Raw genomic sequence first — 23,927 nt, 5'->3', positions numbered from 1 at the left:
GCAATTCACAGTAAAAGCTGCATATCTCGGCTCAATCGGAAATTACCTTTACATTTATATTGAGTAGAGCCCTCTGATTGCCTAGTCACTTTTACCCCTACCTACATGTACATATTACCTCAACTACCAACACTGCTGCTACTCTGTTTATTATCTATCCTGATTGACTAGTCACTTTTACCCCTACCTACATGTACATATTACCTCAACTACCAACACTGCTGCTACTCTGTTTATTATCTATCCTGATTGCCTAGTCACTTTTACCCCTACCTACATGTACATATGTCCTCAATGACCTCAACTACCTGGTACCCCTGCACATTGACTCGGTACTGGTACTCCTTTTATGTAGTCTCATTACTACCTGGTACCCCTGCACATTGACTCGGTACTAGTACTCCTTGTATATAGTCTCATTACTACCTGGTACCCCTGCACATTGACTCGGTACTGGTACTCCTTGTATATAGCCTCATTACTACCTGGTACCCCTGCACATTGACTCAGTACTGGTACTCCTTGTATATAGCCTCATTACTACCTGGTACCCCTGCACATTGACTCGGTACTGGTACTCCTTGTATATAGTCTCATTACTACCTGGTACCCCTGCACATTGACTCGGTACTAGTACTCCTTGTATATAGTCTCATTACTACCTGGTACCCCTGCACATTGACTCGGTACTGGTACTCCTTGTATATAGCCTCATTACTACCTGGTACCCCTGCACATTGACTCGGTACTAGTACTCCTTGTATATAGCCTCATTACTACCTGGTACCCCTGCACATTGACTCGGTACTGGTACTCCTTGTATATAGCCTCATTACTACCTGGTACCCCTGCACATTGACTCAGTACTGGTACTCCTTGTATATAGCCTCATTACTACCTGGTACCCCTGCACATTGACTCAGTACTGGTACTCCTTGTATATAGTCTCATTACTACCTGGTAACCCTGCACATTGACTCGGTCCTGGTACTCCTTGTATATAGCCTCGTTATTGCTATTTATTGTGTTACTATTTTCTATTTTTATTTGCTAATTTTCTTACTTTTTAACTCTGCATTGTTGGGAAAGCACTCGTACGTCAGCATTTCACAGTGAAGTCTACACCTGTTGTATTTGCCGCATGTGACAAAATCTGATTCGATTTTTGACAAATAGCTTTAAATCATGTTTTTATAAAGTAATGTTGCTCTTATGGAAAGCCATTCCTTGAGAACTACAGATGTACCATAGAAATTAAGTTCTGTGAAAATGTAATGGATGCATTTGAAAAGTTTATTTCTTAATTAAAAATGTATTGTATATATTTGACTGTGTAAAACCTAGCAGTACTACTTATTTCTCTGAGAGTGAGGCAGATATATAGCGTTTAGCAAAAAAACATGATTATTTGTCTTTCTGAAATGAAACCATCAAGTGATAGATTTTAAACAAATACATGTCTGTCATTGAACAACCCCATGCCATGATTAGATAGTGAAAAAAAACACACATTTCTTTAAATAATAAAAACGAATTTACTAACATTTTTGAAAATGTGTATATATAGCGTTTTCGACTGAAACTCTTCATTTGTTAAATTTGTTTTCGTGGTCCACTTTTTAAGCACAAATTGAAGGAGTGTGGCTTTAAACATTTTCAGAACAACTACATCATCATTCAAAATAGTATAAGAGCCATTTTGTGCCTAATATATTTGGAATTAATTTGTCCACTTCTCGTCAATGAACATGAATGACACAATGTATTATTATCACACATTTTTATTTGGTATAATCTTGACATGCTGCAGGGTGTTTTAACACCAATGACATAATATTCACAGTACATTACATTACTGTCTGGAAAGAGATGGATTTTCATAAACACGTGTGATCCCATTATTTTACATTGAAAATGTTTGGTCATATCCATGTGATAATGCCATGAGATAAGGTTAAAGCCTAGCATTCAGCTACATTACCTGTAGAGAGATAATGTTACAGCCTAACATTCAGCTACATTACCTGTAGAGGCCAGGTAATGTAGTTTAAATTTCAGTTAAAATCAGACAACAATACCTCTTGATACCCGTTCCTGCATTATTCACATTCCAGGGCTCGGTTTCCCAAAAGCATCTTAAGGCTATGTTCATCGTTAGAACCTTTGTAGGAGCATAGTTTCCCAAAACCATCGTTACTGAAGTTGCTCTTGAAAATGCTATTTATTTATCGACTTCCTCAGACCACTCGTAGAATAGCTAAGTACGTTGTTAGATGCTTTTTTGCCCTTTATATACAGAAGATCTCCGCTAAACACAACATTAAGATGTTTATCTGTCTTTCTGTGACCACCAATAACTTCAAAACGAAAGCGAGTGACTACAAAGCTGACCATTTCTTTACATGACAAGAGAAGGATACAGTGCATTCAGAAAGTATTCAGACCCTTTGAATTTTTCCACATTTTGTTACGTTACAGCCTTATTCTAAAATTGAATTTTAATTCACCTCCCTGCCCAAGGCCCTTCTTCTCCGATTGCTCAGTTTGGCCGGGCGGACAGCTCTAGGAAGAGTATCATTGGTGGTTCCAAACTTCTTCCATTTAAGAATGATGGAGGCCACTGTGTTCTTGGGGACCTTCAATGCAGCAGACATTTTTTGGTAACCTTCCCCAGATCTGTGCCTCGACACAATCCTGTCTCGGAGCTCTACGGTTAATTCCTTCGACCTCATGGCTTGGTTTTTGATCTGACATGCACTGTCAACTGTGGGACCTTATATAGACAGGTGTGTGCCTTTCCAAATCATGTCCAATCAATTGAATTTACCACAGGTGGACTCCAATCAAGTTATAGAAACATCTCAAGGATGATCAGTGGAAACAGGATGTACCTGAGCTAAATTTCGAGTCTCATAGCAAAGGGTCTGCATACTTATGTAAATAAGGTATTTCTGTTTTCTATTTTTTATATGGGGTATTGTGTGTAGAATGCTGAGAAAAAAAAAATATTTAATCAATTTTAGAATAAGGCTGTAACGTAACAAAATGTGGAAAAAGTCAAGGTGTCTGAATACTTTCCGAAGGCACTGTATAAAGACTCTTCAAATGAAAACCCAGATGACTGTTTTAAAGATACATACAGCATAGACTACATAGGCCTATGTATTGGAATGATATTAACATCTATTTAATGTTAATTCAATTGTTTTATTTAGCTATTTGTACACTACTGTCTGTAATTTTTGCCTCAATATATTTCATGATGTGTAACATGTGCACGATGATGTGCCAAGTCTTGATTTAGTGCGTTATTATTGGGTAAGCATTATAATAATAAGCCAATTAGCAGACGCTTTTATCCAAAGCGACTTACAGTCATGCGTGCATACATTTTTTTTGTGTATGGGTGGTCCCGGGGATCGAACCCACTACCTTGGCGTTACAAGCGCCGTGCTCTACTAGCTGAGCTACAGAGGACCATAATAAGCCACCCCAATATTTGCAGCCGTAGGTAATAATATCTCTCTAGGAGCTGATTCATCATCAGTATTGTGGAATAACTCTAATGTTAAGGTAAGATTGGAAAGGGAGAATGCTGATCTGAGAGCAGCGCTTTGCTTCTTTCCATCTTATCAGTATCGACCCATGTCTCAATGATGTACTTAGTGACAGTTCTCTCTGCGTGGTGTTTTGGGAAACACATGTTACATCATTAATTAAAACACTTGTAAGCCTAAGTTCCATCGCTATGGGGAAACCGGGCCCTGGTCTCTCCTGCTATGGGGAAACCGGGACCTGATCTCTCCTGCTATGGGGAAACCGGGCCCTGATCTCTCCTGCTATGGGGAAACCGGGCCCTGATCTCTCCTGCTATGGGGAAACCGGGCCCTGATCTCTCCTGCTATGGGGAAACTGGGCCCTGATCTCTCCTGCTATGGGGAAACCGGGCCCTGATCTCTCCTGCTATGGGGAAACCGGGCCCTGATCTCTCCTGCTATGGGGAAACTGGGCCCTGATCTCGTCACAATACATTTTTGGTGTTTCATTTCAGTAACCAGTATTTATTGGTGTTTCAGTAGCCAATGGGGCATCATAGTTAATATGTTTCATTGGTTAATATGATTTATCATTAGTTCAAATTGGTTCATTTGTTCATATTGGTTCTTATAAAATGGGTTGGTTGGATCCTGGATGCTGATTGGTTGATAGAAGGGAGCTATAGCACCACTATCCCCACATTCCACAGGTAATACCTGTTAATTAGATTGACCAATGCATCCCATAGAATTAGGAATTATAACACTCATTCTAATTAGGCTAAATTGTAATTTAATAGAATCTCTACGACGCATCCACTGTCCCACAGCCCAGCAAGTCAATTTATAAACTTAATCTCCCTTGGAAAAAAAGCATCTAGACAATATTTCCCCATGCTACCAGGCTAGCATTTGGTTTACACCAGTTGGGGTTTGTCTAAACGTTGCTGTCTGCCTCTTCCACCTGTTGAACAATGTTGCAGTTTTGTTGCGATCTCCACCGTGCTATGCATATGAACGTGACGAGACTGACAGCTTCTCTGAGCCAGGCAAATTGATTTATCAGGATCATTATAATGGATATATTATCAGGATCATTATAATGGATATATTATCAGGATCATTATAAAGGATATATTATCAGGATCATTATAAAGGATATCCAATTAAATGGCAATAGAAACACAGGTAAAAACCAATGAAAGGGCACATAGTTTGCTGTCGGTTCAGCTGCTTGATGCATAGCTACAAGGGTTCTGACTAGGTGGAAGTGACTTTGTCGTTAGGAGAATTTACGCTGCAGGTTAGGAGAATTAGGTTATTAAGGTCAGGAAAGGGGTTAGGGTTAGCTATAATGCTCTCCTAACCTGCTATGAAAAGGGTTAGGGTTAGGGTTAGGGTTAGCTATAATGCTCTCCTAACCTGCTATGAAAAGGGTTAGGGTTAGGGTTAGGGTCAGGGTTAGGGTTAGGGTTAGGGTTAGCGTCCACCTGCTAGAAGGGTTAGGGTTAGGGTTAGGGTTAGGGTTAGCTATAATGCTCTCCTAACCTGCTATGAAAAGGGTTAGGGTTAGGGTTAGGGTTAGGGTTAGGGTTAAGGTTAGGGTTAGCTATAATGCTCTCCTAACCTGCTATGAAAAGGGTTAGGGTTAGGGTTAGGGTTAGCTATAATGCTCTCCTAACCTGCTATGAAAAGTCACTTCTGGTCGTAGCTGTACTCCATCTAGTCACAACCAGCTACATGCCAATGATTTGTGTAGCATAGCAACCATTACAAACAGAATGGATAAAATGGATGACCCGCCCATTTGGCAACTTCCCAATCTCTGAACTAACGGCTGGCTTTATAGGATGACAGAAAAGTCATTTACTCAATATAATAACGTTTTTAATGAAAACATGTAGTTCATCTTTTTTAATATGTTGGCAACCGTTTAAAAAAAGCAATAACGCTCTCGAACCCGGGAATTATCTAGAATAACACCCTCCTAAGGGCTATTTCCCCAGCCCTTGGCTTCACCTCTGACCTAAGAACAGCCCTTAGTCATGAGTTATTCACACGTTATTTCTCGGGTTCTCATTACTTATTGTTTAAATATTGGTTCATTTGTTCATATTGGTTCAGGTGGAGGAGTCGGAGGAGTCTGAGCGGTCCTCGTAGTCCTCCTCGGGGGTGTTGAGGGTCTGTTTAGCGCCAGGGGTAGGGGCAATGGGGGCAGGGGGACAGCCCTCCTCTAGCTGGGAGAGACGATGCGCCTTCCGGGGGCGGGAGGAGGAGAGGAGTGGGGAGGAGGAGGAGGAGAGGAGTGGGGAGAAGGAGGAGAGGAGTGGGGAGTAGGAGGAGAGGAGTGGGGAGGAGGAGGAGGAGGAGGAGGAGAGGAGGAGGAGTGGGGAGGAGGAGGAGGAGGAGAGGAGTAAGGAGGAGGGTGGGGAGGAGGAGGAGGAGAGAGGAGGAGAGGAGTGGGGGAGGAGGAGGAGAGGAGAGGGAGGAGGAGGAGGAGGAGGAGGAGGAGTGGGGAGGAGGAGGAGGAGGAGAGGGGAGGAGGAGGAGGAGGAGGAGAGGAGTGGGGAGGAGGAGGAGAGGAGCGGAGAGCGTTGGAAGACCCCAGCGGAGGAAAAAGGAGAGACGTACTGAGCTGACCATAGCTGGTACTGCTGCTGCAGCGTCATCGTGTTCCACAGCGTCAAGTCGTTGCAGAAGGGTCCGGCCTGGCCGCCGCGGGTCAGAGAGTTCCTTAGCATCAGGGGGTAGCGGGGCGGCTGGGGGAAAGACCCAGGGTGTAGGGCCAGGGGGCCGGACGACGAGTCAGACGAGAAGCACAGGGACTCAGGCACCCTGAAGGCAGAGCCCACAGACCACTTGGCAGAGGAGGCCAGAGGGTGGTAGGACCCCAGGGAGTGGTCCAGGAGATGGCCGTTGGCGGGCAGGACCTGACTGTGGGGGTGATCCCCCCTGGCCTCCTGGGCCTGGCTGGACAGCAGCACCTCGATGGCCCCCACCAGGTCCCCTCCACACCCCTGCAGGATCAGCTCCAGCACCAGGGGCTTGTGGGACGGGAAGATCTTCTTCAGAACCTCCAGGGGTGGCCGGTTGGTTCGCAGGTTGAAGGGGAGGAAGACAGACCCAGACAGGCCCTCAATCACCAGGCTGTGGTCCCCTGGTAGTCCCCCTGCCCCAACCCTGGGGTAGCTGCAGGTCTTAGGGAGGGCCAGGGGGAGAGGGAGGCTGAAGCAGCCCTCGTCGGACTGGGAGGGGGTGTCCAGGAGCTCGGAGCACTCAGGGGAGCTGCAAGGGTCCTGGTCCAGTTCTTGGTCCTTCTCACTGCCGCTACAGCTACCATTACCGTTCTCCCCGCCGGAATGATGACCCGATGAATGCTCACTCAGGACTAAAGAGAACACAGAAACACATCCTCACTCAGGACCACAGAAACACATCCACACTCAGGACCACAGAAACACATCCTCACTCAGGACTAAAGAGAACACAGAAACACATCCACACTCAGGACCACAGAAACACATCCACACTCAGGACCACAGAAACACATCCTCACTCAGGACTACAGAGAACACATCCACAATCAGGACCACAGAAACACATCCTCACTCAGGACCACAGAAACACATCCACACTCAGGACCACAGAAACACATCCTCACTCAGGACTAAAGAGAACACAGAAACACATCCTCACTCAGGACTAAAGAGAACACAGAAACACATCCACACTCAGGACCACAGAAACACATCCTCACTCAGGACTAAAGAGAACACAGAAACACATCCACACTCAGGACCACAGAAACACATCCTCACTCAGGTTCACAGAAACACATCCACACTCAGGACCACAGAAACACATCCTCACTCAGGACTAAAGAGAACACAGAAAAACATCCTCACTCAGGACTAAAGAGAACACAGAAACACATCCACACTCAGGACCACAGAAACACATCCACACTCAGGACCACAGAAACACATCCTCACTCAGGACTACAGAAACACATCCTCACTCAGGACTAAAGAGAACACAGAAACACATCCACACTCAGGACCACAGAAACACATCCTCACTCAGGACCACAGAAACACATCCACACTCAGGACCACAGAAACACATCCTCACTCAGGACTAAAGAGAACACAGAAACACATCCTCACTCAGGACTAAAGAGAACACAGAAACACATCCTCACTCAGGACTAAAGAGAACACAGAAACACATCCTCACTCAGGACTAAAGAGAACACAGAAACACATCCACACTCAGGACTAAAGAAAACACAGAAACACATCCACACTCATGACCAGAGAAACACATCCACACTCAGGACCACAGAAACACATCCTCACTCAGGACTAAAGAGAACACAGAAACACATCCACACTCAGGACTAAAGAGAACACAGAAAAACATCCTCACTCAGGACTAAAGAGAACACAGAAACACATCCTCACTCAGGACTAAAGAGAACACAGAAACACATCCTCACTCAGGACTAAAGAGAACACATCCACACTCAGGACCACAGAAACACATCCACACTCAGGACCAGTATAGTAGAGGCTACTCAGCACCATAGAGGTATAGTAGAGGTATAGTAGAGGCTACTCAGCAACATAGAGGTATAGTAGAGGCTACTCAGCAACATAGAGGTATAGTAGAGGCTACTCAGCAACATAGAGGTATAGTAGAGGTATAGTAGAGGCTACTCAGCAACATAGAGGTCTAGTAGAGGTATAGTCGAGGCTACTCAGCAACATAGAGGTATAGTAGAGGCTACTCAGCAACATAGAGGTATAGTAGAGGCTACTCAGCAACATAGAGGTATAGTAGAGGTATAGTAGAGACTACTCAGCAACATAGAGGTATAGTAGAGGTATAGTAGAGGCTACTCAGCAACATAGAGGTATAGTAGAGGTATAGTAGAGGCTACTCAGCAACATAGAGGTCTAGTAGAGGTATAGTAGAGGCTACTCAGCAACATAGAGGTATAGTAGAGGCTACTCAGCAACATAGAGGTATAGTAGAGGTATAGTAGAGGCTACTCAGCAACATAGAGGTATAGTAGAGGCTACTCAGCAACATAGAGGTATAGTAGAGGCTACTCAGCAACATAGAGGTATAGTAGAGGTATAGTAGAGGCTACTCAGCAACATAGAGGTATAGAGGTATAGTAGAGGCTACTCAGCAACATAGAGGTATAGTAGAGGTATAGTAGAGGCTACTCAGCAACATAGAGGTATAGTAGAGGTATAGTAGAGGCTACTCAGCAACATAGAGGTATAGTAGAGGCTACTCAGCAACATAGAGGTATAGTAGAGGTATAGTAGAGGCTACTCAGCAACATAGAGGTATAGTAGAGGCTACTCAGCAACATAGAGGTCTAGTAGAGGTATAGTAGAGGCTACTCAGCAACATAGAGGTATAGTAGAGGTATAGTAGAGGCTACTCAGCAACATAGAGGTATAGTAGAGGTATAGTAGAGGCTACTCAGCAACATATAGGTCTAGTAGAGGCTACTCAGCAACATAGAGGTATAGTAGAGGCTACTCAGCAACATAGAGGTATAGTAGAGGCTACTCAGCACCATAGAGGTATAGTAGAGGCTACTCAGCAACATAGAGGTATAGTAGAGGAGGCTACTCAGCAACATAGAGGTATAGTAGAGGCTACTCAGCAACATAGAGGTATAGTAGAGGCTACTCAGCAACATAGAGGTCTAGTAGAGGTATAGTAGAGGCTACTCAGCAACATAGAGGTATAGTAGAGGCTACTCAGCAACATAGAGGTCTAGTAGAGGCTACTCAGCAACATAGAGGTATAGTAGAGGTATAGTAGAGGCTACTCAGCACCATAGAGGTATAGTAGAGGCTACTCAGCAACATAGAGGTATAGTAGAGGTATAGTAGAGGCTACTCAGCAACATAGAGGTATAGTAGAGGCTACTCAGCAACATAGAGGTCTAGTAGAGGTATAGTGAGGCTACTCAGCAACATAGAGGTATAGTAGAGGTATAGTAGAGGCTACTCAGCAACATAGAGGTATAGTAGAGGTATAGTAGAGGCTACTCAGCAACATAGAGGTATAGTAGAGGCTACTCAGCAACATAGAGGTATAGTAGAGGCTACTCAGCAACATAGAGGTATAGTAGAGGCTACTCAGCAACATAGAGGTATAGTAGAGGCTACTCAGCAACATAGAGGTATAGTAGAGGTATAGTAGAGGCTACTCAGCAACATAGAGGTCTAGTAGAGGTATAGTAGAGGCTACTCAGCAACATAGAGGTATAGTAGAGGCTACTCAGCAACATAGAGGTATAGTAGAGGCTACTCAGCAACATAGAGGTCTAGTAGAGGTATAGTAGAGGCTACTCAGCAACATAGAGGTATAGTAGAGGTATAGTAGAGGCTACTCAGCAACATAGAGGTCTAGTAGAGGTATAGTAGAGGCTACTCAGCAACATAGAGGTATAGTAGAGGCTACTCAGCAACATAGAGGTCTAGTAGAGGTATAGTAGAGGCTACTCAGCAACATAGAGGTATAGTAGAGGCTACTCAGCAACATAGAGGTCTAGTAGAGGCTACTCAGCAACATAGAGGTATAGTAGAGGTATAGTAGAGGCTACTCAGCAACATAGAGGTCTAGTAGAGGTATAGTAGAGGCTACTCAGCAACATAGAGGTATAGTAGAGGCTACTCAGCAACATAGAGGTATAGTAGAGGCTACTCAGCAACATAGAGGTATAGTAGAGGCTACTCAGCAACATAGAGGTCTAGTAGAGGCTACTCAGCAACATAGAGGTATAGTAGAGGCTACTCAGCAACATAGAGGTATAGTAGAGGTATAGTAGAGGCTACTCAGCAACATAGAGGTCTAGTAGAGGTATAGTAGAGGCTACTCAGCAACATAGAGGTATAGTAGAGGCTACTCAGCAACATAGAGGTATAGTAGAGGCTACTCAGCAACATAGAGGTCTAGTAGAGGCTACTCAGCAACATAGAGGTATAGTAGAGGCTACTCAGCAACATAGAGGTCTAGTAGAGGCTACTCAGCAACATAGAGGTATAGTAGAGGTATAGTAGAGGCTACTCAGCAACATAGAGGTATAGTAGAGGTATAGTAGAGGCTACTCAGCAACATAGAGGTATAGTAGAGGCTACTCAGCAACATAGAGGTATAGTAGAGGTATAGTAGAGGCTACTCAGCAACATAGAGGTATAGTAGAGGCTACTCAGCAACATAGAGGTATAGTAGAGGCTACTCAGCAACATAGAGGTATAGTAGAGGTATAGTAGAGGCTACTCAGCAACATAGAGGTCTAGTAGAGGCTACTCAGCAACATAGAGGTATAGTAGAGGTATAGTAGAGGCTACTCAGCAACATAGAGGTATAGTAGAGGTATAGTAGAGGCTACTCAGCAACATAGAGGTCTAGTAGAGGTATAGTAGAGGCTACTCAGCAACATAGAGGTATAGTAGAGGCTACTCAGCAACATAGAGGTATAGTAGAGGTATAGTAGAGGCTACTCAGCAACATAGAGGTATAGTAGAGGTATAGTAGAGGCTACTCAGCAACATAGAGGTATAGTAGAGGCTACTCAGCAACATAGAGGTATAGTAGAGGTATAGTAGAGGCTACTCAGCAACATAGAGGTATAGTAGAGGCTACTCAGCAACATAGAGGTATAGTAGAGGTATAGTAGAGGCTACTCAGCAACATAGAGGTCTAGTAGAGGTATAGTAGAGGCTACTCAGCAACATAGAGGTATAGTAGAGGCTACTCAGCAACATAGAGGTATAGTAGAGGCTACTCAGCAACATAGAGGTATAGTAGAGGCTACTCAGCAACATAGAGGTATAGTAGAGGCTACTCAGCAACATAGAGGTCTAGTAGAGGCTACTCAGCAACATAGAGGTATAGTAGAGGCTACTCAGCAACATAGAGGTCTAGTAGAGGCTACTCAGCAACATAGAGGTATAGTAGAGGCTACTCAGCAACATAGAGGTATAGTAGAGGCTACTCAGCAACATAGAGGTATAGTAGAGGTATAGTAGAGGCTACTCAGCAACATAGAGGTATAGTAGAGGTATAGTAGAGGCTACTCAGCAACATAGAGGTCTAGTAGAGGTATAGTAGAGGCTACTCAGCAACATAGAGGTATAGTAGAGGTATAGTAGAGGCTACTCAGCAACATAGAGGTATAGTAGAGGCTACTCAGCAACATAGAGGTATAGTAGAGGTATAGTAGAGGCTACTCAGCAACATAGAGGTATAGTAGAGGCTACTCAGCAACATAGAGGTCTAGTAGAGGTATAGTAGAGGCTACTCAGCAACATAGAGGTCTAGTAGAGGTATAGTAGAGGCTACTCAGCAACATAGAGGTCTAGTAGAGGCTACTCAGCAACATAGAGGTCTAGTAGAGGCTACTCAGCAACATAGAGGTCTAGTAGAGGTATAGTAGAGGCTACTCAGCAACATAGAGGTATAGTAGAGGTATAGTAGAGGCTACTCAGCAACATAGAGGTCTAGTAGAGGCTACTCAGCAACATAGAGGTCTAGTAGAGGCTACTCAGCAACATAGAGGTCTAGTAGAGGCTACTCAGCAACATAGAGGTCTAGTAGAGGCTACTCAGCAACATAGAGGTATAGTAGAGGTATAGTAGAGGCTACTCAGCAACATAGAGGTATAGTAGAGGCTACTCAGCAACATAGAGGTATAGTAGAGGTATAGTAGAGGCTACTCAGCAACATAGAGGTATAGTAGAGGCTACTCAGCAACATAGAGGTCTAGTAGAGGTATAGTAGAGGCTACTCAGCAACATAGAGGTATAGTAGAGGCTACTCAGCAACATAGAGGTATAGTAGAGGCTACTCAGCAACATAGAGGTATAGTAGAGGTATAGTAGAGGCTACTCAGCAACATAGAGGTATAGTAGAGGTATAGTAGAGGCTACTCAGCAACATAGAGGTATAGTAGAGGCTACTCAGCAACATAGAGGTATAGTAGAGGCTACTCAGCAACATAGAGGTATAGTAGAGGCTACTCAGCAACATAGAGGTATAGTAGAGGCTACTCAGCAACATAGAGGTATAGTAGAGGCTACTCAGCAACATAGAGGTATAGTAGAGGCTACTCAGCAACATAGAGGTATAGTAGAGGCTACTCAGCAACATAGAGGTCTAGTAGAGGCTACTCAGCAACATAGAGGTATAGTAGAGGCTACTCAGCAACATAGAGGTATAGTAGAGGCTACTCAGCAACATAGAGGTATAGTAGAGGTATAGTAGAGGCTACTCAGCAACATAGAGGTATAGTAGAGGCTACTCAGCAACATAGAGGTATAGTAGAGGTATAGTAGAGGCTACTCAGCAACATAGAGGTATAGTAGAGGCTACTCAGCAACATAGAGGTATAGTAGAGGCTACTCAGCAACATAGAGGTATAGTAGAGGTATAGTAGAGGCTACTCAGCAACATAGAGGTATAGTAGAGGCTACTCAGCAACATAGAGGTATAGTAGAGGTATAGTAGAGGCTACTCAGCAACATAGAGGTATAGTAGAGGTATAGTAGAGGCTACTCAGCAACATAGAGGTCTAGTAGAGGTATAGTAGAGGCTACTCAGCAACATAGAGGTATAGTAGAGGCTACTCAGCAACATAGAGGTATAGTAGAGGTATAGTAGAGGCTACTCAGCAACATAGAGGTATAGTAGAGGTATAGTAGAGGCTACTCAGCAACATAGAGGTATAGTAGAGGCTACTCAGCAACATAGAGGTCTAGTAGAGGTATAGTAGAGGCTACTCAGCAACATAGAGGTATAGTAGAGGCTACTCAGCAACATAGGTAAGGTATAGTAGAGGCTACTCAGCAACATAGAGGTCTAGTAGAGGTATAGTAGAGGCTACTCAGCAACATAGAGGTATAGTAGAGGCTACTCAGCAACATAGAGGTATAGTAGAGGCTACTCAGCAACATAGAGGTATAGTAGAGGCTACTCAGCAACATAGAGGTATAGTAGAGGCTACTCAGCAACATAGAGGTCTAGTAGAGGCTACTCAGCAACATAGAGGTATAGTAGAGGCTACTCAGCACCATAGAGGTCTAGTAGAGGCTACTCAGCAACATAGAGGTATAGTAGAGGCTACTCAGCAACATAGAGGTATAGTAGAGGCTACTCAGCAACATAGAGGTATAGTAGAGGTATAGTAGAGGCTACTCAGCAACATAGAGGTATAGTAGAGGTATAGTAGAGGCTACTCAGCAACATAGAGGTCTAGTAGAGGTATAGTAGAGGCTACTCAGCAACATAGAGGTATAGTAGAGGTATAGTAGAGGCTACTCAGCAACATAGAGGTATAGTAGAGGCTACTCAGCAACATAGAGGTATAGTAGAGGTATAGTAGAGGCTACTCAGCAACATAGAGGTATAGTAGAGGCTACTCAGCAACATAGAGGTCTAGTAGAGGTATAGTAGAGGCTACTCAGCAACATAGAGGTCTAGTAGAGGTATAGTAGAGGCTACTCAGCAACATAGAGGTATAGTAGAGGCTACTCAGCAACATAGAGGTATAGTAGAGGCTACTCAGCAACATAGAGGTATAGTAGAGGTATAGTAGAGGCTACTCAGCAACATAGAGGTATAGTAGAGGTATAGTAGAGGCTACTCAGCAACATAGAGGTATAGTAGAGGCTACTCAGCAACATAGAGGTATAGTAGAGGCTACTCAGCAACATAGAGGTCTAGTAGAGGCTACTCAGCAACATAGAGGTATAGTAGAGGCTACTCAGCAACATAGAGGTATAGTAGAGGTATAGTAGAGGCTACTCAGCAACATAGAGGTATAGTAGAGGCTACTCAGCAACATAGAGGTCTATATAGTAGAGGCTACTCAGCAACATAGAGGTATAGTAGAGGCTACTCAGCAACATAGAGGTATAGTAGAGGTATAGTAGAGGCTACTCAGCAACATAGAGGTATAGTAGAGGCTACTCAGCAACATAGAGGTATAGTAGAGGCTACTCAGCAACATAGAGGTATAGTAGAGGTATAGTAGAGGCTACTCAGCAACATAGAGGTATAGTAGAGGCTACTCAGCAACATAGAGGTATAGTAGAGGCTACTCAGCAACATAGAGGTATAGTAGAGGCTACTCAGCAACATAGAGGTATAGTAGAGGCTACTCAGCAACATAGAGGTATAGTAGAGGCTACTCAGCAACATAGAGGTATAGTAGAGGCTACTCAGCAACATAGAGGTATAGTAGAGGCTACTCAGCAACATAGAGGTATAGTAGAGGCTACTCAGCAACATAGAGGTATAGTAGAGGCTACTCAGCAACATAGAGGTATAGTAGAGGCTACTCAGCAACATAGAGGTATAGTAGAGGCTACTCAGCAACATAGAGGTATAGTAGAGGCTACTCAGCAACATAGAGGTATAGTAGAGGCTACTCAGCAACATAGAGGTCTAGTAGAGGTATAGTAGAGGCTACTCAGCAACATAGAGGTATAGTAGAGGCTACTCAGCAACATAGAGGTATAGTAGAGGCTACTCAGCAACATAGAGGTATAGTAGAGGCTACTCAGCAACATAGAGGTCTAGTAGAGGTATAGTAGAGGCTACTCAGCAACATAGAGGTATAGTAGAGGCTACTCAGCAACATAGAGGTATAGTAGAGGCTACTCAGCAACATAGAGGTATAGTAGAGGTATAGTAGAGGCTACTCAGCAACATAGAGGTATAGTAGAGGTATAGTAGAGGCTACTCAGCAACATAGAGGTATAGTAGAGGCTACTCAGCAACATAGAGGTATAGTAGAGGCTACTCAGCAACATAGAGGTATAGTAGAGGCTACTCAGCAACATAGAGGTCTAGTAGAGGTATAGTAGAGGCTACTCAGCAACATAGAGGTCTAGTAGAGGCTACTCAGCAACATAGAGGTATAGTAGAGGCTACTCAGCAACATAGAGGTATAGTAGAGGCTACTCAGCAACATAGAGGTATAGTAGAGGCTACTCAGCAACATAGAGGTATAGTAGAGGCTACTCAGCAACATAGAGGTATAGTAGAGGCTACTCAGCAACATAGAGGTATAGTAGAGGCTACTCAGCAACATAGAGGTATAGTAGAGGTATAGTAGAGGCTACTCAGCAACATAGAGGTATAGTAGAGGCTACTCAGCAACATAGAGGTATAGTAGAGGCTACTCAGCAACATAGAGGTATAGTAGAGGCTACTCAGCAACATAGAGGTCTAGTAGAGGTATAGTAGAGGCTACTCAGCAACATAGAGGTATAGTAGAGGCTACTCAGCAACATAGAGGTATAGTAGAGGCTACTCAGCAACATAGAGGTCTAGTAGAGGTATAGTAGAGGCTACTCAGCAACATAGAGGTATAGTAGAGGTATAGTAGAGGCTACTCAGCAACATAGAGGTATAGTAGAGGCTACTCAGCAACATAGAGGTATAGTAGAGGCTACTCAGCAACATAGAGGTATAGTAGAGGCTACTCAGCAACATAGAGGTATAGTAGAGGCTACTCAGCAACATAGAGGTATAGTAGAGGTATAGTAGAGGCTACTCAGCAACATAGAGGTCTAGTAGAGGCTACTCAGCAACATAGAGGTCTAGTAGAGGCTACTCAGCAACATAGAGGTATAGTAGAGGCTACTCAGCAACATAGAGGTATAGTAGAGGTATAGTAGAGGCTACTCAGCAACATAGAGGTATAGTAGAGGGTATAGTAGAGGCTACTCAGCAACATAGAGGTATAGTAGAGGCTACTCAGCAACATAGAGGTATAGTAGAGGCTACTCAGCAACATAGAGGTATAGTAGAGGTATAGTAGAGGCTACTCAGCAACATAGAGGTATAGTAGAGGCTACTCAGCAACATAGAGGTATAGTAGAGGCTACTCAGCAACATAGAGGTATAGTAGAGGCTACTCAGCAACATAGAGGTATAGTAGAGGCTACTCAGCAACATAGAGGTATAGTAGAGGTATAGTAGAGGCTACTCAGCAACATAGAGGTATAGTAGAGGCTACTCAGCAACATAGAGGTCTAGTAGAGGTATAGTAGAGGCTACTCAGCAACATAGAGGTATAGTAGAGGCTACTCAGCAACATAGAGGTATAGTAGAGGCTACTCAGCAACATAGAGGTATAGTAGAGGCTACTCAGCAACATAGAGGTCTAGTAGAGGGGCTACTCAGCAACATAGAGGTATAGTAGAGGCTACTCAGCAACATAGAGGTATAGTAGAGGTATAGTAGAGGCTACTCAGCAACATAGAGGTATAGTAGAGGCTACTCAGCAACATAGAGGTCTAGTAGAGGCTACTCAGCAACATAGAGGTATAGTAGAGGCTACTCAGCAACATAGAGGTCTAGTAGAGGTATAGTAGAGGCTACTCAGCAACATAGAGGTATAGTAGAGGTATAGTAGAGGCTACTCAGCAACATAGAGGTATAGTAGAGGCTACTCAGCAACATAGAGGTATAGTAGAGGCTACTCAGCAACATAGAGGTATAGTAGAGGTATAGTAGAGGCTACTCAGCAACATAGAGGTATAGTAGAGGCTACTCAGCAACATAGAGGTATAGTAGAGGCTACTCAGCAACATAGAGGTATAGTAGAGGCTACTCAGCAACATAGAGGTATAGTAGAGGCTACTCAGCAACATAGAGGTATAGTAGAGGCTACTCAGCAACATAGAGGTATAGTAGAGGCTACTCAGCAACATAGAGGTATAGTAGAGGCTACTCAGCAACATAGAGGTCTAGTAGAGGTATAGTAGAGGCTACTCAGCAACATAGAGGTATAGTAGAGGTATAGTAGAGGCTACTCAGCAACATAGAGGTATAGTAGAGGCTACTCAGCAACATAGAGGTATAGTAGAGGCTACTCAGCAACATAGAGGTATAGTAGAGGCTACTCAGCAACATAGAGGTCTAGTAGAGGTATAGTAGAGGCTACTCAGCAACATAGAGGTATAGTAGAGGCTACTCAGCAACATAGAGGTCTAGTAGAGGCTACTCAGCAACATAGAGGTATAGTAGAGGCTACTCAGCAACATAGAGGTATAGTAGAGGCTACTCAGCAACATAGAGGTCTAGTAGAGGCTACTCAGCAACATAGAGGTATAGTAGAGGTATAGTAGAGGCTACTCAGCAACATAGAGGTATAGTAGAGGCTACTCAGCAACATAGAGGTATAGTAGAGGCTACTCAGCAACATAGAGGTCTAGTAGAGGTATAGTAGAGGCTACTCAGCAACATAGAGGTATAGTAGAGGCTACTCAGCAACATAGAGGTATAGTAGAGGCTACTCAGCAACATAGAGGTATAGTAGAGGCTACTCAGCAACATAGAGGTATAGTAGAGGCTACTCAGCAACATAGAGGTATAGTAGAGTGGCTACTCAGCAACATAGAGGTATAGTAGAGGCTACTCAGCAACATAGAGGTCTAGTAGAGGTATAGTAGAGGCTACTCAGCAACATAGAGGTATAGTAGAGGCTACTCAGCAACATAGAGGTATAGTAGAGGCTACTCAGCAACATAGAGGTCTAGTAGAGGTATAGTAGAGGCTACTCAGCAACATAGAGGTATAGTAGAGGCTACTCAGCAACATAGAGGTATAGTAGAGGCTACTCAGCAACATAGAGGTATAGTAGAGGCTACTCAGCAACATAGAGGTATAGTAGAGGCTACTCAGCAACATAGAGGTATAGTAGAGGCTACTCAGCAACATAGAGGTATAGTAGAGGCTACTCAGCAACATAGAGGTATAGTAGAGGACTACTCAGCACCATAGAGGTCTAGTAGAGGCTACTCAGCAACATAGAGGTATAGTAGAGGTATAGTAGAGGCTACTCAGCAACATAGAGGTATAGTAGAGGCTACTCAGCAACATAGAGGTATAGTAGAGGCTACTCAGCAACATAGAGGTTAAGTAGTAGAGGCTACTCAGCAACATAGAGGTATAGTAGAGGCCACATAGAGGTATAGTAGAGGCTACTCAGCAACATAGAGGTATAGTAGAGGCTACTCAGCAACATAGAGGTATAGTAGAGGCTACTCAGCAACATAGAGGTATAGTAGAGGCTCACTTAGTAGAGGCTACTCAGCAACATAGAGGTATAGTAGAGGCTACTCAGCAGCATAGAGGTATAGTAGAGGCTACTCAGCAACATAGAGGTATAGTAGAGGTATAGTAGAGGCTACTCAGCAACATAGAGGTATAGTAGAGGCTACTCAGCAACATAGAGGTCTAGTAGAGGATAGTAGAGGCTACTCAGCAACATAGAGGTATAGAGGTATAGTAGAGGCTACTCAGCAACATAGAGGTATAGTAGAGGCTACTCAGCAACATAGAGGTATAGTAGAGGCTACTCAGCAACATAGAGGTATAGTAGAGGCTACTCAGCAACATAGAGGTATAGTAGAGGCTACTCAGCAACATAGAGGTATAGTAGAGGCTACTCAGCAACATAGAGGTATAGTAGAGGCTACTCAGCAACATAGAGGTCTAGTAGAGGCTACTCAGCAACATAGAGGTATAGTAGAGGTATAGTAGAGGCTACTCAGCAACATAGAGGTATAGTAGAGGCTACTCAGCAACATAGAGGTCTAGTAGAGGCTACTCAGCAACATAGAGGTATAGTAGAGGCTACTCAGCAACATAGAGGTATAGTAGAGGTATAGTAGAGGCTACTCAGCAACATAGAGGTATAGTAGAGGTCTAGTAGAGGCTACTCAGCAACATAGAGGTATAGTAGAGGCTACTCAGCAACATAGAGGTATAGTAGAGGCTACTCAGCAACATAGAGGTCTAGTAGAGGTATAGTAGAGGCTACTCAGCAACATAGAGGTATAGTAGAGGCTACTCAGCAACATAGAGGTATAGTAGAGGCTACTCAGCAACATAGAGGTATAGTAGAGGCTACTCAGCAACATAGAGGTATAGTAGAGGCTACTCAGCAACATAGAGGTATAGTAGAGGTATAGTAGAGGCTACTCAGCAACATAGAGGTATAGTAGAGGCTACTCAGCAACATAGAGGTATAGTAGAGGCTACTCAGCAACATAGAGGTATAGTAGAGGTTAGTAGAGGCTACTCAGCAACATAGAGGTATAGTAGAGGCTACTCAGCAACATAGAGGTATAGTAGAGGCTACTCAGCAACATAGAGGTATAGTAGAGGCTACTCAGCAACATAGAGGTCTAGTAGAGGTATAGTAGAGGCTACTCAGCAACATAGAGGTATAGTAGAGGCTACTCAGCAACATAGAGGTATAGTAGAGGCTACTCAGCAACATAGAGGTATAGTAGAGGCTACTCAGCAACATAGAGGTATAGTAGAGGCTACTCAGCAACATAGAGGTCTAGTAGAGATAGTAGAGGCTACTCAGCAACATAGAGGTATAGTAGAGGCTACTCAGCAACATAGAGGTATAGTAGAGGCTACTCAGCAACATAGAGGTATAGTAGAGGCTACTCAGCAACATAGAGGTATAGTAGAGGCTACTCAGCAACATAGAGGTATAGTAGAGGTATAGTAGAGGCTACTCAGCAACATAGAGGTATAGTAGAGGCTACTCAGCAACATAGAGGTCTATAGAGGTATAGTAGAGGCTACTCAGCAACATAGAGGTATAGTAGAGGCTACTCAGCAACATAGAGGTATAGTAGAGGCTACTCAGCAACATAGAGGTATAGTAGAGGCTACTCAGCAACATAGAGGTATAGTAGAGGCTACTCAGCAACATAGAGGTATAGTAGAGGCTACTCAGCAACATAGAGGTATAGTAGAGGCTACTCAGCAACATAGAGGTATAGTAGAGGCTACTCAGCAACATAGAGGTATAGTAGAGGCTACTCAGCAACATAGAGGTATAGTAGAGGTATAGTAGAGGCTACTCAGCAACATAGAGGTATAGTAGAGGCTACTCAGCAACATAGAGGTATAGTAGAGGCTACTCAGCAACATAGAGGTCTAGTAGAGGCTACTCAGCAACATAGAGGTATAGTAGAGGCTATAGTAGAGGCTACTCAGCAACATAGAGGTCTAGTAGAGGTATAGTAGAGGCTACTCAGCAACATAGAGGTCTAGTAGAGGTGGCTACTCAGCAACATAGAGGTATAGTAGAGGCTACTCAGCAACATAGAGGTATAGTAGAGGCTACTCAGCAACATAGAGGTATAGTAGAGGCTACTCAGCAACATAGAGGTCTAGTAGAGGCTACTCAGCAACATAGAGGTCTAGTAGAGGTATAGTAGAGGCTACTCAGCAACATAGAGGTATAGTAGAGGCTACTCAGCAACATAGAGGTATAGTAGAGGTATAGTAGAGGCTACTCAGCAACATAGAGGTATAGTAGAGGCTACTCAGCAACATAGAGGTCTAGTAGAGGCTACTCAGCAACATAGAGGTATAGTAGAGGTATAGTAGAGGCTACTCAGCAACATAGAGGTATAGTAGAGGCTACTCAGCAACATAGAGGTATAGTAGAGGCTACTCAGCAACATAGAGGTATAGTAGAGGCTACTCAGCAACATAGAGGTATAGTAGAGGTATGGGCTACTCAGCAACATAGAGGTATAGTAGAGGCTACTCAGCAACATAGAGGTATAGTAGAGGCTACTCAGCAACATAGAGGTCTAGTAGAGGTATAGTAGAGGCTACTCAGCAACATAGAGGTATAGTAGAGGCTACTCAGCAACATAGAGGTATAGTAGAGGTATAGTAGAGGCTACTCAGCAACATAGAGGTATAGTAGAGGCTACTCAGCAACATAGAGGTATAGTAGAGGTATAGTAGAGGCTACTCAGCAACATAGAGGTATAGTAGAGGCTACTCAGCAACATAGAGGTATAGTAGAGGCTACTCAGCAACATAGAGGTATAGTAGAGGCTACTCAGCAACATAGAGGTATAGTAGAGGCTACTCAGCAACATAGAGGTCTAGTAGAGGCTACTCAGCAACATAGAGGTATAGTAGAGGCTACTCAGCAACATAGAGGTATAGTAGAGGCTACTCAGCAACATAGAGGTATAGTAGAGGCTACTCAGCAACATAGAGGTATAGTAGAGGCTACTCAGCAACATAGAGGTATAGTAGAGGCTACTCAGCAACATAGAGGTCTAGTAGAGGTATAGTAGAGGCTACTCAGCAACATAGAGGTCTAGTAGAGGCTACTCAGCAACATAGAGGTCTAGTAGAGGCTACTCAGCAACATAGAGGTATAGTAGAGGTATAGTAGAGGCTACTCAGCAACATAGAGGTATAGTAGAGGCTACTCAGCAACATAGAGGTATAGTAGAGGCTACTCAGCAACATAGAGGTATAGTAGAGGCTACTCAGCAACATAGAGGTCTAGTAGAGGATAGTAGAGGCTACTCAGCAACATAGAGGTATAGTAGAGGTATAGTAGAGGCTACTCAGCAACATAGAGGTATAGTAGAGGCTACTCAGCAACATAGAGGTCTAGTAGAGGCTACTCAGCAACATAGAGGTATAGTAGAGGCTACTCAGCAACATAGAGGTATAGTAGAGGCTACTCAGCAACATAGAGGTATAGTAGAGGCTACTCAGCAACATAGAGGTATAGTAGAGGCTACTCAGCAACATAGAGGTATAGTAGAGGCTACTCAGCAACATAGAGGTCTAGTAGAGGCTACTCAGCAACATAGAGGTATAGTAGAGGCTACTCAGCAACATAGAGGTATAGTAGAGGCTACTCAGCAACATAGAGGTCTAGTAGAGGTATAGTAGAGGCTACTCAGCAACATAGAGGTATAGTAGAGGCTACTCAGCAACATAGAGGTATAGTAGAGGCTACTCAGCAACATAGAGGTATAGTAGAGGCTACTCAGCAACATAGAGGTATAGTAGAGGCTACTCAGCAACATAGAGGTATAGTAGAGGGCTACTCAGCAACATAGAGGTCTAGTAGAGGTATAGTAGAGGCTACTCAGCAACATAGAGGTATAGTAGAGGTATAGTAGAGGCTACTCAGCAACATAGAGGTATAGTAGAGGCTACTCAGCAACATAGAGGTATAGTAGAGGCTACTCAGCAACATAGAGGTATAGTAGAGGTATAGTAGAGGCTACTCAGCAACATAGAGGTATAGTAGAGGCTACTCAGCAACATAGAGGTATAGTAGAGGCTACTCAGCAACATAGAGGTCTAGTAGAGGCTACTCAGCAACATAGAGGTATAGTAGAGGCTACTCAGCAACATAGAGGTCTAGTAGAGGTATAGTAGAGGCTACTCAGCAACATAGAGGTATAGTAGAGGCTACTCAGCAACATAGAGGTATAGTAGAGGCTACTCAGCAACATAGAGGTATAGTAGAGGTATAGTAGAGGCTACTCAGCAACATAGAGGTATAGTAGAGGCTACTCAGCAACATAGAGGTATAGTAGAGGCTACTCAGCAACATAGAGGTATAGTAGAGGCTACTCAGCAACATAGAGGTATAGTAGAGGCTACTCAGCAACATAGAGGTATAGTAGAGGCTACTCAGCAACATAGAGGTATAGTAGAGGTATAGTAGAGGCTACTCAGCAACATAGAGGTATAGTAGAGGCTACTCAGCAACATAGAGGTATAGTAGAGGCTACTCAGCAACATAGAGGTATAGTAGAGGCTACTCAGCAACATAGAGGTATAGTAGAGGCTACTCAGCAACATAGAGGTCTAGTAGTATAGTAGAGGCTACTCAGCAACATAGAGGTATAGTAGAGGCTACTCAGCAACATAGAGGTGGTATAGTAGAGGCTACTCAGCAACATAGAGGTATAGTAGAGGCTACTCAGCAACATAGAGGTATAGTAGAGGTATAGTAGAGGCTACTCAGCAACATAGAGGTATAGTAGAGGCTACTCAGCAACATAGAGGTCTAGTAGAGGTATAGTAGAGGCTACTCAGCAACATAGAGGTATAGTAGAGGCTACTCAGCAACATAGAGGTATAGTAGAGGTATAGTAGAGGCTACTCAGCAACATAGAGGTCTAGTAGAGGTATAGTAGAGGCTACTCAGCATGACTAGTAGAGGTATAGTAGAGGCTACTCAGCAACATAGAGGTATAGTAGAGGCTACTCAGCAACATAGAGGTATAGTAGAGGCTACTCAGCAACATAGAGGTATAGTAGAGGCTACTCAGCAACATAGAGGTATAGTAGAGGCTACTCAGCAACATAGAGGTCTAGTAGAGGCTACTCAGCAACATAGAGGTCTAGTAGAGTATAGTAGAGGCTACTCAGCAACATAGAGGTATAGTAGAGGCTACTCAGCAACATAGAGGTATAGTAGAGGCTACTCAGCAACATAGAGGTATAGTAGAGGTATAGTAGAGGCTACTCAGCAACATA

At 43.7% G+C, this 23,927-nt stretch overlaps 1 pseudogene; it reads right to left on the bottom strand.

The window, feature by feature from the left end:
• Positions 1-5,656: 5,656 nt before the first annotated feature.
• The window catches only part of LOC121584268, a 30,787-nt pseudogene continuing 12,516 nt past the window's right edge, over positions 5,657-23,927 (bottom strand).

Source organism: Coregonus clupeaformis, chromosome 16 (assembly GCF_020615455.1).
Source record: "Coregonus clupeaformis isolate EN_2021a chromosome 16, ASM2061545v1, whole genome shotgun sequence".
Lineage (NCBI taxonomy): Eukaryota > Metazoa > Chordata > Actinopteri > Salmoniformes > Salmonidae > Coregonus > Coregonus clupeaformis.
This window is presented reverse-complemented; position numbering and strand designations above follow the sequence as displayed.